General features: G+C 46.8%; 1 long non-coding RNA gene across 1 annotated transcript in view; it reads right to left on the bottom strand.

Moving 5' to 3' along the window:
• The window catches only part of LOC139050755 (uncharacterized), a 28051-nt gene extending 25156 nt beyond the window's left edge, over positions 1 to 2895 (bottom strand). The window contains exon 1 of the long non-coding RNA XR_011509067.1: positions 2478 to 2895. This is a non-coding gene — a long non-coding RNA (uncharacterized lncRNA). The remainder of the gene's footprint in view (positions 1 to 2477) is intronic.
• Positions 2896 to 15545: the final 12650 nt, after the last annotated feature.

Genomic DNA, 15545 nt, shown 5'->3' with positions numbered 1-15545 from the left:
CACTCTATCGAACGCTTTTTCTAGGTCCAATTGTAACATGGCCACCCTACCAGAAAAGTAATCACAGTGCTCAAGTACTGTTCTTGCTACGTGTACGTTTGTAGTTATGGACCTCCCCTTAATGCCACATGTTTGATGTGGCCTTAACAATCGTGTTATTATACTCTGTAGCCTTCTGCCCAAAACTTTAGTGTATATCTTATAGTCTGAGTTTGTTAAGCTGATTGGTCGATGGGCTCGCACGGATAAGAGCGATGAGGGATCGGTAGTTTTGGGTATCAGGACAATATGACTCTCGCGAAATGACGGTGGCAGTACCCGCTTTTCATAGGCTTCTGTGATAACGTAATAAAGAGCTGCAGCTATATCTGTTTTGAAAGCTTTATAGAATGATCCACTCAGTCCATCAGGTCCTGGCGTTTTCCCAGGGCGCAGGTCATCTATAGCCTGCTCTATTTCCTTGATGCTTATTGGCATTTCTAATCTATTTCGTTGGTCATCATCTAGACTTGGCAAAAGGTGTAAGAAATCATTTTCGAACCCCTGTTCGCATTGCGTTTCATGTCCTAAGAGTTCGCTGTAATATTCTACAAAGGCAAGTTGGATGGTTTTCTTATCACGTACTATTTCATTACGGTATGTTATCGCATTTATATCCTTTCGTGAGGCATAACTTTTTTCATCCGAAAACGAGCGCTTTCTAGGTTGTTCTTCGCACCATAGATGTTCTGCGCGTGCGCGAATGATTGCGCCCCGATATTTTTCCTTATCGACAAGTTCCAACTGTGCTTTCGTTCGCTGTATTTCTTTAGCGTAACAACCAGGACGGATGCTTTCCATGTTTAAATAAAAGTTGAGCTCACTTTGTAATTCTGTTTGATTTCTTTTTGCTTGGTAGTGTAAAACGCTGGACCTTTCTATGGCTATTAACTTTGTTTCTTGCTTAAAACACTCCCACCTTTCCGTGCAGTCACTGTGGACACCCGATAACAGCTCTTGAATGCTATCTTGAATTTTTTTAAATAAATATTTCGTCCTGCAGCAATTTTTCATTGAATTTCCAAAGACCCCAGTTGAAGCTTGACGGCTTCTTTGGACCAAGCGAAAAACGGGCCAAACTGTGGTCGCTAAAATAAACATGTTTGACTTCATAATCACTGCACAATGGCAATGCTTCCACAGAAACATAGACACGATCCAGTCTGGCATGGCTGCCCCTTGAAAATGAGTGAACCGAGGTGTATCATTATTGGCTGAAACGTCGCCTATATCCTCTAAATTATGTTCTTGAACGAGTGCTGCCAAGAGGAGCGCACTGCCTTTGAGACGAGACAGATTACGGGCTCTGTCTTCCACTTTGCACACACAGTTGAAATCTCCCATCATGACCATGGTTCTCTCACACCTCAAGTGACATTCCACGCTTTCAAAAAAAACCTTGCGCTCGGCTATTCTATTCGGCGCGTATACTGAGCCACGAGTACGATGCTTCAAAGCGGTACAAAAGCGCCTCTAGTGAATGCGGTGTTGCCTTAGAAACGAGCTGTTTCTAAGGCTCAGGCGTGCGTCGCTTGCTCAGGCGCACATTTAGTTGCCGCGCCGAACGCTGCGTTACTCGACGCTCACCGCGTACAATGCGGGGCGCGTAGTCGCTGCGCCGTAGCCCATTGTCTTACACCCCTTGGCGGGTCGACGGGAACGCTCTCGCGTTCCACTCTTGAAGGCGAAGCAGAGTAACGCATGAGATGTTTCTTCGTCTAGCCGAACCAAATATAGCCAAGCAACAGCAGTTCACCAGGCTAAGCAGTGGTTCAACAACTAAAATAAAGGCTAGTATGCTTCGCATCCTGGGCTTAACCTTAGCTAAGCCACTGCCATTTTTTCCACAGCGGCGTCTATAGTTGCAGTAAGTGATCGGTCCGTGGTAAGATTTTGTCTGCCTATTAACCCGCATAGCCAGATGCCCTTTCTTTCCCAATGTTTATGGCCTCCATGCTAGAGCAGCGTAGTTGATCAATTATATCAATCACGTGTAATTCTTGAGCCCTAACAGAACAATATAAATATTTGGCTGGGTGATTTCCATCACAGAGACAGCATCGCTCTTCTTGGGCACTACAATCACTTTGAGCGTGTTCATCCCTACATGCGCAACAACGTTGTCTTGATTTACACCCTGCCATACTATGGCCGTATCGCGAGCAATTACGGCATTGAATCGGACGCGATGCCAGGGGTTCAACTCTGAACACAAGGGGCCACACCTTTAGCTTTGACGGGCAGGAAGTTCCAGCAAAAGTCGCAATCACTGATTCTGTTGGGACCCGCTTGTTGTCTACCACTCGATGGCATCGGTACACTGCAATTACTTCAGTCCCAGATAATCTCTCAAGTGCTTCAGCGGGAGAAAGATCAGCATCGACACCTCTGACTATTCCCTTAGTGCAGGCGAGGTGAGCAGGGATGTAGGCACTCACCGGTAATGCCGCGAATGATGAGCACTTAAGCAAATCCGCGACACAGGACTGGTCTGGTGATCGACACACGATACCTCCGCGGCCGGACTGCCTCACTTCCGTGATGGTCTGGTATGAAGAGGTAGCAGCCTGCAGAGATTTCTGGATCGCCTGGGGGTTGGTCAGACGTATAAAGCCTCCATTTGAAGGAACCAGAGCCACCGGGATGCTGCTCACACCACTGCGGATGAACAAATCAAGAGGTAATTCATCCATTTGAATAGAGGCCGCCCATGGGGAAGAACCCCTACCGGGGGAGTTTATGGACATCTGCCTAGGATGAAGCTGGCGTTATAATCAATGAGAATTCAACAAATAAGATTAGTAAAGCCTAATATCACCCAAAACCTGGCCAAATGACAGAAGCCGCAGAGAACGCTGCGTTTACGTTTACGTTCAGCTTCTTCTTTTATGCATGGGTACACGTTAAATATCCCTTGGTGGTCAAAATGAATAGGCAGTGCCCCACTACAGCGTGCGTCATAATCAAATCGCAGTTCTGGCATGTAAAACCGCAAAATTCATTCATTCATTCATTCATTCATTCACTGACTCACTCAGAAAGAACGTTGAAGTTCTTTGGAGTGCGGCCATACTCATCTCATTTATTGGTCGTACCTTTCAGCTTTTTTTCATGTTTTGAAGTCTGGGTCCGGTACTTCACTTTGTTTCTGAGTAGCCGGCAAAACTGAACTTGAGTGTTTTTGTAACAGCCAACGTATATTTCAGCACACCGTAATTTTTATGCTTTGCTTTCTTGACCTCAAAATTAAATTAAATTATGGGGTTTAACGTGCCAAAACCACTTTCCGATTATGAGGCACGCCGTACTGGAGGACTCCGAAAATTTCGACCACCTGGGGTTCTTCAACGCGCACCTAAATCTAAATACACGGGTGTTCTGGCATTTCGCCTCCATGCTTCATCTTGAAACCTGAAAGGACCTCGTTGGTGAGCACATGGACTGGGACCTCTGCAGCGAGCTGGTGTTAAATTGAGACGCTTCGAGAGGTATTTTTCGACAATGTAGTTGTGTGTGATGATGGTCACAACTCACAAAGCAGGATACAGCAGTCTCCTTCTGTAAAGGCGTTTCGCAAGCTGTGAAAACGATATTCAGTTCGAACTGAGAAAGTAGCCTTCAGGCAAGACTTCTTTATATTTCCCACATTCTGGCTTCCCTTAAGTGACACGCACTGAGTACAGTACTGCATTAGCTGAATTATCGAGATTGTGTCATTCAGGATTAAAAGGTTCTGGTTAATCATAATATCTTTCACAATGGGCAGTACTCCTGTGCTTGCGTTGCGGAATTTTTCAATTCTTATTTATTTGATATATCTTCTTCGGCGGACGCTGCACTTATATTTTGCGAGTGTGTTCTAAATCCGCAACTTTTTCGCACCTTTCGAATCTATCAATGAATGAATGTATGGTGTTTATTGGCGCAAGGGCGAGGTATGGCCAAAGAGCGCCAGATCTGTAGTGATGAGTTTGCAGTGTTGTATTAATTCTATGAAGTTGGTCACATGGCTGTAAAGGGGCCTTAAAAATAGTCGCTCTAGAATGCATAAAATCTAACTGTAATAATATTATGTTGTGGTGATTTTGGCTTCTAGCCCGAAGTGAAACACGGACACAGAAAAGGAGCAGATGGGACGAGCGGTAACTCTCAGCTAAATTTTTATTAAAACAAAGAACATATATATAGGTGATTGCAAAAACCGTAGCATAAGAACATGACAAGGTAAAAAACATTAGCTAAACATATCAGGGGGTATGGAAGTTAAAGAACAAAAATTTACTTCAGATTAGTACACGTATTGCGAAGGTACTGAAATTCGCAATCTAACAGAGACAACGAAGCATGACTGGCGCAATTGTCTCCTAATCTTTTTATGTGGAATGCCTCGATAATTTCCCGCGTGGTTTGTCATCTGTGTCTAGAAAAAATTTTTGTGTCTTGAAAGAAACGTTTGCAACCACAATCGAAACAATGTGCCGCTAAATGTGATGCATTAGGGTTGTTTAGTGAATGTTTGTTTTCTTTTAGTCTAATGGTAATGCACCTGCCACAGATGCACCTGCCACACAGATGCCAAACCACGCGGGAAACTATAAAGGCATTCCACTTAAAAAGGTTAGGAGACAATTGCGTCAGTCATGCTTCGTTGTCTCTGTTAGATTGTGAATTTCAGTACCTTCGCAATACGTGTACTAATCTGAAGTAAATTTTTGTTCTTCGACTTCCATACGCCCTCATATGTTTAACTGATGCTTTTTACCTTGTCATGTTCTTATGCTACGGTTTTTGCAATCACCTATATATATGTTCTTCGTTTTAATAAAAAATTTAGTTGACAGTTAGCGCTCGTCCTGTCTGCTCTTTTTCTGTGTCCGTGTTTTACTTCACGCTAGAAGCCAAAATTATGTTACCGTACCAACTCGCCCAACTGTCTATCCTTTTGCGAGATTATGTCGATTACAAATGACACGTTTATAAGCATTGAAAGCCATCGTGAAAGAATGATGCAATATAGAAAATATGTGAGATGAAAAAAATTAACTGGATCACTACTGCCTCGCCGAAGCCCCTAATACACAAAGGCCTAGAGGCATGTTCTATACGAAACAGCTATCACAGCACCATCCTCTGAAGAGAGGAGACGCTGCGAATGTGTGGGGCTAATAACATGCAACACAACATCTTTAAGGAAACTTAGGACTGCTTTAGTGTCAAAGAGTGGTTCTGGGCCGAGTAATATTACAGGATGAAGGGGGATGTATTGCCGGTATGCTAAGGGGAAATGTTTCTTTCTCTCAGATTCAGCTTCCCGAGACTCCAGGAGGACGTGGAGGACGGTCAGTCTCTCCCCGCATCTATCAAAGGTTGGAGGCTCATTTCCAGTAAGTAAAAAATGATGGGTCCCAATAGTTTTTTCTATTCTGAGACGACAGAATAGGACATCTGTTCGCCGTGATTTTGTTTGAGAGGGCCAAGAACCTAACTGTGGCTTTATCACATGCAGTTTATTTTTCTCTGCGTCCCACATGCGTTGCCAATGGTTTCGTAGTTTCCTTCGTAAAAAGGGCTTGACGTCTGTGACAGGGACTGCAGCGGTAGGATTAACAGCATGCGATGAAATTGATGTGACCATCTAGTCTGCTAGAACGTTAGCCTCGATGCCCCTATGGCCAGGAACCCAGCATATACGCACATACTGGTTAGATAAATATGCTTTACACAGGACCGAATAGAGTACAGTAATTACTGGTTTTTGTGCTTACAGAATGTCATCATGGCATTCACAACACTTAGGGAGTGCGTATATATAACTGATTTTTGAAGTTTTGATCTCCTTATATGCTTCACTGCGGACAATAGTGTGGAGGCCTCAGCCGTGAAGATACTTGTTGCTGGATGTAGTAGATCGGATTCCGAGAAGGATGGACCGATGGCTGCATAGGACACTCTGGCATGTCACTTGGAAGCGTCTGTGTAGAACCCTGCATTCGGATTTCGTCCTCTGGAGCGTGTTTTCTAACTTTTCGAAATGATCCGTCACATTCTATCACCTGCCACTCCCAAGGAGGTAAGAGCTTGGCTTGGAGCATTAAGCGATGCTCGAGGAGTGGGACATGCATTTCATCGCTAAGCTCCTTTACACGCAGCGAGAAAGGCTGTCTTATAGAGGAACGATTGTGGAAATGTATAGCACACGTCATATCGGTAACGTTATTAAAACATGGATGTTCAAGATTACAGTGCACTACAAGGAAATATGTAAAGCTGATGTATGATCTCTGCAGGTGGAGCGACCACTTATTCGCTTCGGCATATAAGCTTTCAATCGGGCTTGTCCCGAAAGCGCCAGTTGCTAAACGGATACCTAGATGGTGAACAGGATCTAGCATCTTTAGCGCGCTCTGGGTGGCAGTGTTATATACTACAGCAGCATAATTCAATCGAGAGCGAATTGGGCTCTTGTAGGTATTCATTAAACACTTCCTGTCACTACCCCATGTAGTCTGGACTAGAAGTTTCGTTAAGTTCATTGTTCTAAGACATTTTGCTTTAAGATAATTTATGTGAGGAATGAAAGTAAACCTGGAGTCAAGTATAACGCCTAGAAATTTCTGCTCTTTGTTGACAGGAATTTATTGTCCGCCCAGTTCTACATAAGGATCTGGGACCAGGCCTCTCTCTGCAGGGGTTGATTTTAATCCATTTTGGTCTGCCAATTTGGACACCTTATTTAAGCCCTGCTGTACCTATCTTTCGCATACTGTGAGGTTGCAGGCTTTGAAGACTATTGAAATATCGTCTACTTATAGGGAATAACAAATGGCTGGTGGCAGTGAAACAAGTAGTGCGTTCATCTTAACGATAAAGAGAGTGCAGCTGAGCACGCCTCTTTTGGGTACACCTGTTTTTTGCGCAAAAGCGCGTGACAGTACATTCCCGACTTTTACACGGAAGGTACCTTTGGACAGATAGCTTTCTATTAGGTTTAGCATATTACAAAGGATGCCCATTTCTGACAAGTCTCTCAAGATTCCGTAGCGCCACGTTGTGTCGTACGCCTTCTCCATATCGAGGAATATGGGTAAAAAATACTGTTTGTGTACAAATGCGTCACGGATATTTCCTTCACTACGTACAAGATGATCGGTTGTGGAGCGCCCTTCTCTGATGCCACACTTATAGGGATCGAGCATTTTTCTCAGTTCAAGGAAATGGATGATTCGCCGACTAATCATTTTTTTTAAATACCTTACAAAGACAACTTGTGAGGGCTATCGGGCGGTAACTTGCCACTGAGGAAGGGCCTTTGTCTTGTTGCAAATTAGGAACGACAATAGCTTCTTTCCATATGGTTGGGAGGTATCCTACAGCCCAAATAGTGTTGAAAAGTGCAAGTAGTGTGACTTGCGTGTCAAAGTTTAGGCTTTTGATCATCTCATGCATGACTCTGTCAGATCCCGGTGCAGAGCTCTTGCATGCGCTCAACGCAACTCTCAACTCGGCAATACTAAAAGGATGGTTGTACGTTTCATTCTGTCAACATTTATTATGAATGGCTTACATTCTTCTATTTGTTTATATTTCAAAAAGGATTGTGAATAATTTGTTGAACTTAACACGCTGTCAAAATGCTGCCCAAGTGAGTCTGCGTGGTCTTGCAAGGTATCACCTTTTGTGTTTACAAAAGGAGGTGAATATGTTTGTCACCCTCTTATCCTATTAACCCTGTTCCGGACTTTGGCCTCATCTGTATACGATTTGATACCCGTTAAAAACTTCTGCCAAATATCTCTTCCGGCCTGTCGGCAGGTTCTCGAGCCTTGGGATTTTACTTTCTTAATGTTATTAAGATTCTCCGTAGTGGGAGAGGCGCGTAGCAATTCCCACGCTTTGTTCTGTTTCTTACGAGCGATCCTACATTCGTCGTTCCACCACGGGACACGTCGTTTTCATGCCAAGCCACTTACTTCGGATATGCATTTAGATGCGGCATATATAATGAAGGCTGTAAAATACTGCACAACAGCATCAATTCCTAAAAAAGACATGTCATCCCATGAGGTACTAGTGAAACTTCGGAATTTCTCCCAATCGGCTGTATCAACCTTCCACTAGGAGCCTGTGGTGGATATTCGTTTTCTTTAGATCTTCTTAGCAGTAGAGAGAAGTGGTCCCTCCCGTAAGGATTGTTGGGAACTTCCCATTCAAGTGCAGGCAGTATAGACGGGAAAACTATGCTAAGGTCAATTGAAGAAAAGGTTCTGTTTACAAGACAGTAATATGTGGGTTCCTTCTTATTCAGCAGGCATGCACCAGAAGAAAAAAGGAACTGTTCAACAAGAGGACCTCGCGCATCTATATGAGAGCCACGCCACAGGCAGCTGTGTACATTGAAATCGCCAAGAACAACACAAGGTTCTGACAATTTATCTATAAAGGACTGAAATTCATGTTGTTTAATTTGTAATGTGGGGGTATGTAAAGCGAGCGAATGTTGATGTGTTTGTTTAGGAGGACAACTCGAACCGCCACTGCTTCAAGGGGCGTTTGTATCTAATTGTTTACAGGTTATGCTTTTATGAATAACATGCCAACACCGCCCGATGATGCGAGAGCATCACTGGGATCTCTGCGAAACCTAACATACTGTCGGAGAAAATTGGTGTGTTTTGATTTCTGGTGTGTTTCCTAGAAACGCAGTACTTTTGTATTGTGATCGTGGATAAGTTCTTGCACATCGTCAAGGTTTCTAAGAAAACCTCTGACGTTGAATTGAATATTTTGTGTATACATATACGTATTATATTGGCAGATGGTACTCCCGTACCGCACGTACTCAAAATTAGAATCCTGGGGTTACACCTGCAGGCAAATGGCCATAACGGAGAGACGGTGCGAAGACTTCGTCGTTCGGTAGATGACACGATCCGACTCTTGCGTCGCATCAAGAATAGACGCAATGGTATGCGTGAAGAGGGCGCGATCCGTCTCGTGCAGGCGCACGCGATAAGCCGCATAACGTATGTTGCCCCCTATTTGAAGTGGATCGGGTCCGAAAAAAAAATTACCGACGATTACGTTACTTCCTAATGCGAAATTTGAGCGCAGCAAATAAGCTGTTTCACCTTTTCGATAGATTGAGGCAAAGAAATCGAGCAACACATGTATGCGCTATCACAGAATTTTTTTTTTATTTTTCACACGTATTCCTTTAACAAAGACTCCATTAACAGTTCTTGACAGTCATGAAGGAAGCTTTGTGGTCGGAGAAATAGACTGATATATGTTCGACTTGGTACACCAATGCTTGATTCTCAAAGACGAGATCTATACAAGTGCCTCGCGAGGTTGTCACAGCCGTGGGACGCGTTACGAGCGAGAGGAACGGGATGTTCTCCCGCATAAGTGTTAGGAAATTGCTGTTTGTCTTTATGTCAACATTAAAGTCCCCCACTACTAACATCGGTGTGGATCGATGGACGGTTAATGCGAGTTGCAGGAAGTGCACGACGTCTTTCGTGAGTGCGGTAGCGGACTCACGAAAGCGGTATCAGTCGGTCGCTGCTAGCGCTGGGGGGATGAAAGGGGGGCGGAGCTGGTTATGAGGCCGACGACAACGCGAAACCCAGGAACGGACGCCAAAGAGCCATTTGTGTAGCCAGCCCTCCTCCACAGTCTCTCCTCCTCCCTTCCATCATCCTCCCTCGCCCGGAGAGCCGACAGCGCGCATGCGCGGCGGCGGAGCAGCGGCGCATGCGCGGCGGCGGAGCGCGGCGGCGGAGGCGAGCTGGTTACGAGGCCGACGCCGACGACGACGACGCCGACGACGACGCGAAACCCAGGAACGGACGCCAAAGAGCTGCGCTCTAAAAAACAAAGTCGAATGCATGATCCGGAAGGCTTTCAAGAGCGCGGTCGGCGTTCCACTCAACGCGAGCACCGACAAGTTTCTGGAGCTCGGGCTTCACAACTCACTTGACGAGTTAATCGAGGCGCACGACATTGCGCAGTACGAACGATTATCCAATTCAAAGACAGGTCGATGCATCCTCGAGGCACTCGGCATCGCGTGCAACACTCAGCATGGAGAAAAGATGGCGGTTGAGGCTTCGGTCGACGACCGCCTGATCATCCCGCCACTTCCCCAAAAACATGCACCATACGCACCACGCCGCGATGGATGGATGGAAAAACTTTATTTTCGTCAGAACGCATGTGCAGACGATTCCGTGCTAGATGGCCATCAGCTCATGGCTGACGGCGACTTGGGTGGCCCACTCCACGGCCCTGGTCTGGACGACCGGGTCTGAGCTGGCCAACACGGCCTCCCACTGCTCGAGAGAAGGATCACACATAATATCCGCCGGTGGCGGCGCTATGCTACAGCTCCATAATATGTGGTCATAGGTGGCCAGTTCCTGGCACCATTTGCATTCCGGCTGAACGTCCGGGTAGATTTTGTTTAACACGTATGGGTTACAGAAAGATCTCGTCTGCAATCTTCGCCAGACGCTTTCCTGCGCCTTCACCAATTGCTTGTCCGGTGGAGGGTAAATTCTCCGCTCTAGTTTGTAATGGTTAGTAATGTCGTGAAAGGACACCAGCCCATCTCTCGTGGACCTCCCTGGAACGTCCGGCTCACCTGCTCGGCTGACGAAACCTCGAGCATTTATGTGAGCTGCCTCGTTCCCAGGGTTCCCAGAGTGGGCCGGTACCCAGACAATTTCCACCTCCGTAGTCCCTCGCCCCATGGCCCGATTTAGTAATCCTGCCGCTGTGACAGAGATTCTGCCCCTCGCCAAATTTCGGATGGCTGTTTTAGAGTCGCTGAAAATCAGGTCAGCTTCAGTATTACCTATAGCTAGCGCTATCGCCGCCTCCTCTGCAGTTTCTGAGGAGCGGGTTTTGACTGATCTAGAGGTGATTAAGCGTCCCCGCCCATCCACCACCGCAACTGCAAATGCGTCATTGTTCTTATACTCGGCGACATCTACGTAGACCGCCCCGTTGTACTTCCCGTACTTAGCATGTAAAGCTCTGGCTCTTGCCTTCCTACGGTTCTCGTGATGTATGGGACGCATATTTTTAGGTAAAGGTTTTATGTACAAGCTCTTCTGCATTTCTCGCTTCACCTGAATTTTCATGTCCCCAGCTGGAGGATCAACTCCAATGCCGATCCCTTCCAATATATCCCTCCCTACTATCGTTTTGGAAAGTCTACTGAGTTGCATCGCCAAGTGTGCCTCCTGCAGTTCTTCCAAGAAGTTGTGCACCCCTAATCCCAGCAGCCTTTCGGTGGAAGTATTGTTAGGCAACCCAAGGGCCGCCTTATACGCCTGTCTAATCATAGCCTCCACCTTGCCTTTCTCCGTCGCGTCCATCTTCATATAAGCCCTATTGCAAAACCCAGTGCCACTGGGACCCAGTGCGCCTGATTATGGGCCCAGTGCAGCGCGCTGGATGCTGGGGCGCTGGGATCGCGCAGCGTGCTGGGAGGCACTGGCTACTCGCGCGAAAAACAGCTCTAGCGCGTTAAATATGCGATGCCTGGACGCCGTATATATATTTTTGAATATAGAAAGCAACAAGGAGCGTTTTAGTGCAATAAAAAAAAGGAAAAAAAACGCCAAAAATAAAACCGCTATGACCAGGATTCGAACGTCCGACCTACAGATCTGAAGCCCGACACCTTACCACTACGCCGCGCCAGCAGACGAACATACGAGCGTAATTTACCATGTCAAAACCGAGAAGCAGTTTGTTTCGCAAAGCTACGTCTTGTACAGGCATGGTTGATGCGCTATCGCCCAGCAACTAAAACTCACGCCTGTACCAGAAAGAACATGTTGCTGTCCGTATTCAGCAGTATGCTTGGAAGTGCCAGAACATCGATTTTCACTTGCGATTGCTATTTTAACTTCGAAAAAAGTCCTAAATGAACCGCCGACCCGGGACGGTGTATGGGCTGTTTCTGCCGATTTCGATAGCCGTTTCTTGTTCTTCACGCAAAGGATGTGCAACGTTTCCTTAGTTCAGTGATGCTCAGTCAACACGCCTGTCTAGTCATATATCTTCGTCAGAGAAGCGCAGGCTAGTGCTGGGAGCCTTCGGCGATAGCGCATATACCTGTGTTTATGACGCGTCACATCAGCGGTCATCGCTTCTTGTGCTGACACTGTACACATGAAAAAATTGTTTATTTAAGAACACCGATGTGAAAGCTTAAATATAGAGTGATTTATCCTTGTTATATTTCTTGATACCTGAGCCTAGACGCGCCGATAGCGTGAGGACGGACTCGGCTGATACGCTAGGCCTAAGCTTCGGTGGGGACCGATCTCGGCGCGGGTAGCTAGCGAAAGCTAAGAAGTGCGTATTTTAGCCTCAAAACTTTTTTCAGTACAATAGGGAAAGTGGAAGCGCACGAATCACTTCAGCTTTGTTATCGGTGCGATAATATCATTCAGCGATAAGCTTCGAACTCGGGGTCCGTCGCGCGTCTGAACGACTTCTGCATTTCATGTCCACTCCACAACACTGCGACAATTCCCAGTCATACGTTACGTGCGAACTACTTAAAAACGCGGCGTCCTCTGCGTTTACGTGGTTTCGTTCAAGAATTTAGCTATCCGCCAAGTCCAAAGGGAAAATAAAAAAAGCGAAAGTGATTTTCAGTTTCAAGTGCGCATGAATAAACATGGGCAGCTCACGCACCGTTATTCCAAGCTGGGACACGAAATAGGGTTTTATAACCCCAAGATATAGCGTTATTTGGGACAAGAGACTAGTATCAAGCGATAAAATTGTATAAATTAAGTATTAAATATTCAGCAGCGCTCGTCCATGCGTATGGAACCAGCGCGGCACAAACACAACCAGCGCAGTTTCCAGTGCGAACCAGCGCACTGCAGCGAGAACCAGCGCCTGTACAGCACAAACCAGTGCGCCCCAGCGTCATGGCAGTGGAACCAGCGTCTCTTCCAGTGTGACCCAGCTCTTATCCAGCGTTCTCACTGGTGTCCCAGTGAGTCCCAGCGAGTGCCAGCGTACCCAGTGCGACCCAGCGCCAAAAAGCGCGCTGGTTTCACGCTGGAAGACGCTGGGAGACGCTGGTTTTTGCAATAGGGAGGCGTCGCATACACTATTCTACTGAGCACAAACGCCTGTACTAGCTTACACAAGTCCTTTTCCTTGACGCCTTGTTTACGATTGGCGATTCTCCTGATAAGTCTCACGGTAGCATTGACTGTATTTTTGAGCCTTTCCAAGGCCTCCCTATTCTTCCTGTTAGTCTGCAGATACAGACCCAGGATCCTGATCGTTTGGACCTCAGCGACCGGTGCACCCCCCACTTTCACCTTCAGCGGTGGTGGCGGCACATAGTGCCTCGCATGTATCCCTCTTGGTTTATCCCTAAGCACAAAAAGCTCGGACTTGGGCTGAGAGCACGAGAGTCCTGCCTCCCCCGCTAGCTCCTCCACAATATCCACTGCCTGTTGTAATGTTTCCTCCAATTGTGCGTCGCTTCCCTTCGTTACCCATAGAGTAATGTCATCCGCATAAAATGTATGTTTAAGTCCTGATATCATTGCCAGCCTGGGCGGTATCTTGATCAAGGCGAGATTAAACAAGAACGGCGATAAAACCGACCCTTGTGATGTCCCCCTGCCCCCCAACGGGAAAGGATCCGATTTAAATTCTCCGACTACAATCTCCGCAGTCCTATCCTCCAGAAATGATCTGATGTATCGGAAGGTTCTCCCCCCCGGTCCTATGTCTGATAGGTTCCTTAATATTGCCTCATGGGTGACATTGTCAAAGGCCTTTGTGAGGTCGAGCCCCAAGATAGCCTTCGTGCCCGTGCCGTACCCAGGATCAACCACGTCCTTTTTGAGCTGTATCATGACGTCCTGTGTTGATAAATTAGCCCTGAAGCCAATCATCGTTTTAGGTATCAACTCCTGGTCCTCCACATAACCCTGAAGCCTGTTGAGGACCACATGCTCCATCAATTTGGCCAAGCAGGACGTCAGTGAGATGGGTCGAAGATTCTCAATACAGATCTTCTTCCCTGGTTTAGGAATAAATGTAATCCTAGCATGCTTCCACTCTGCCGGGATCTCCCCGGCCGCCCAATATTTGTTCATCAAGTCCGTGAGCGCCTCCACTGACTTGAAATCCAGGTTCCTCAGCATTTTATTGGTAACCCCATCTGGACCCGCTGCCGACGTAGTACGAAGCTGCCCCATTGCAAACTCCACCTCCGCCACCGTAAAGTCCGCATCTAATTCGAGGTTTTCCTCTCCCGAGTAATCCGGCAAGAAACCGCCCGCCTCGCCATTTATGTAACGACTTCGGAGTTCTTGAATGAACTCCCCAGTCGTGCCTTGATATTGATGAACTAACCTAGCAATTTGACCCTTCTGCGCCGATTTGGTTGCCGCCGGATCTAAAAGGTGCCTCAACAACTGCCATGTTTTTTTGCATCCGAATTGCCCATTCATCCTGTCACAAATTTGACCACATTGTTTGCACTGCAAGTCCAACGTGTAGGTTTCGATTTCTCGTTCTAGCTTGGCCACCTTGCTACGGAGGACCCCATTATGCTTTTGTTTCTTCCATCTCCGAAGGAGACTCGCATGCGCTTCCCACATGTGTAACAGTCTAGAGTCCGCCGTAAAACCTTCCTCCGCCGTCGGAACCTCTGCTGTGGTACCCTTCACGTCCTGCTTGAGCGCCTCAACCCAGGCTCCCAAGTCCTCGATTTCCCCGCTCACTGTGTCTTTCCTGACTTTCCGAAATCTGTCCCAATCCGTCACTCTAGTTCCTTTTACCCTGTCTTTGTGCTTAGCAGCACCAAATACCGTGGAAAGGATGTAGTGATCACTGCCCAGTGGCTGTCCCGTGTTTACCCACTTTGCATCCCTAATACCTTTAACAAATGTGAGGTCCGGAGAGGTGTCTGTGCTAACGCTGTTGCCTATCCTCGTATGATCTAGCGGGTTGTTCAAGGTTGTCCATTGTAGGTCCTGAGCTACCCGCCAAAGCCTATTTCCCTTTGGAGTGGCTCGGATATTGCCCCACTCCGGATGAGGCGCATTGAAATCTCCAACCACAATGAGTTGAGCCCTAGCCGCTAGCCGTTGCGTCTTTATCAAGAGGTCTGGCAAGCCCAGCCCTTTATCTTTAGGAGAAGAATATACATTAAGTACAAAGAGACTCTTATCGTCCTTTCTTTTGGGCAGAACCTCTAGCAGGACGTAGTCCTCTCTGCTGCTATCTATGGTATGCTGAATCGCCGTGGCGTTGCGATGGACTAGCATGGCCGTGAAGACGCTTGATACACCCCCCCGATCAATCTCTGGCGGTGTAAATGCCTTAAATCCCGGTAATTTCACCCAGCCACTAGCCTCTAGCAAAGCTATAATGTCAGGCTTACTGTCCAGATTTTGTATGTGCAATTGCAGGTTCCCCCGCTTGCGACGGAAGCCCCTGCAGTTCCA

Source organism: Dermacentor albipictus, chromosome 10 (assembly GCF_038994185.2).
Source record: "Dermacentor albipictus isolate Rhodes 1998 colony chromosome 10, USDA_Dalb.pri_finalv2, whole genome shotgun sequence".
NCBI lineage: Eukaryota > Metazoa > Arthropoda > Arachnida > Ixodida > Ixodidae > Dermacentor > Dermacentor albipictus.
Note: the sequence above shows the minus strand (reverse complement) of the source record. Positions and strands in the feature narration are given on the sequence as shown.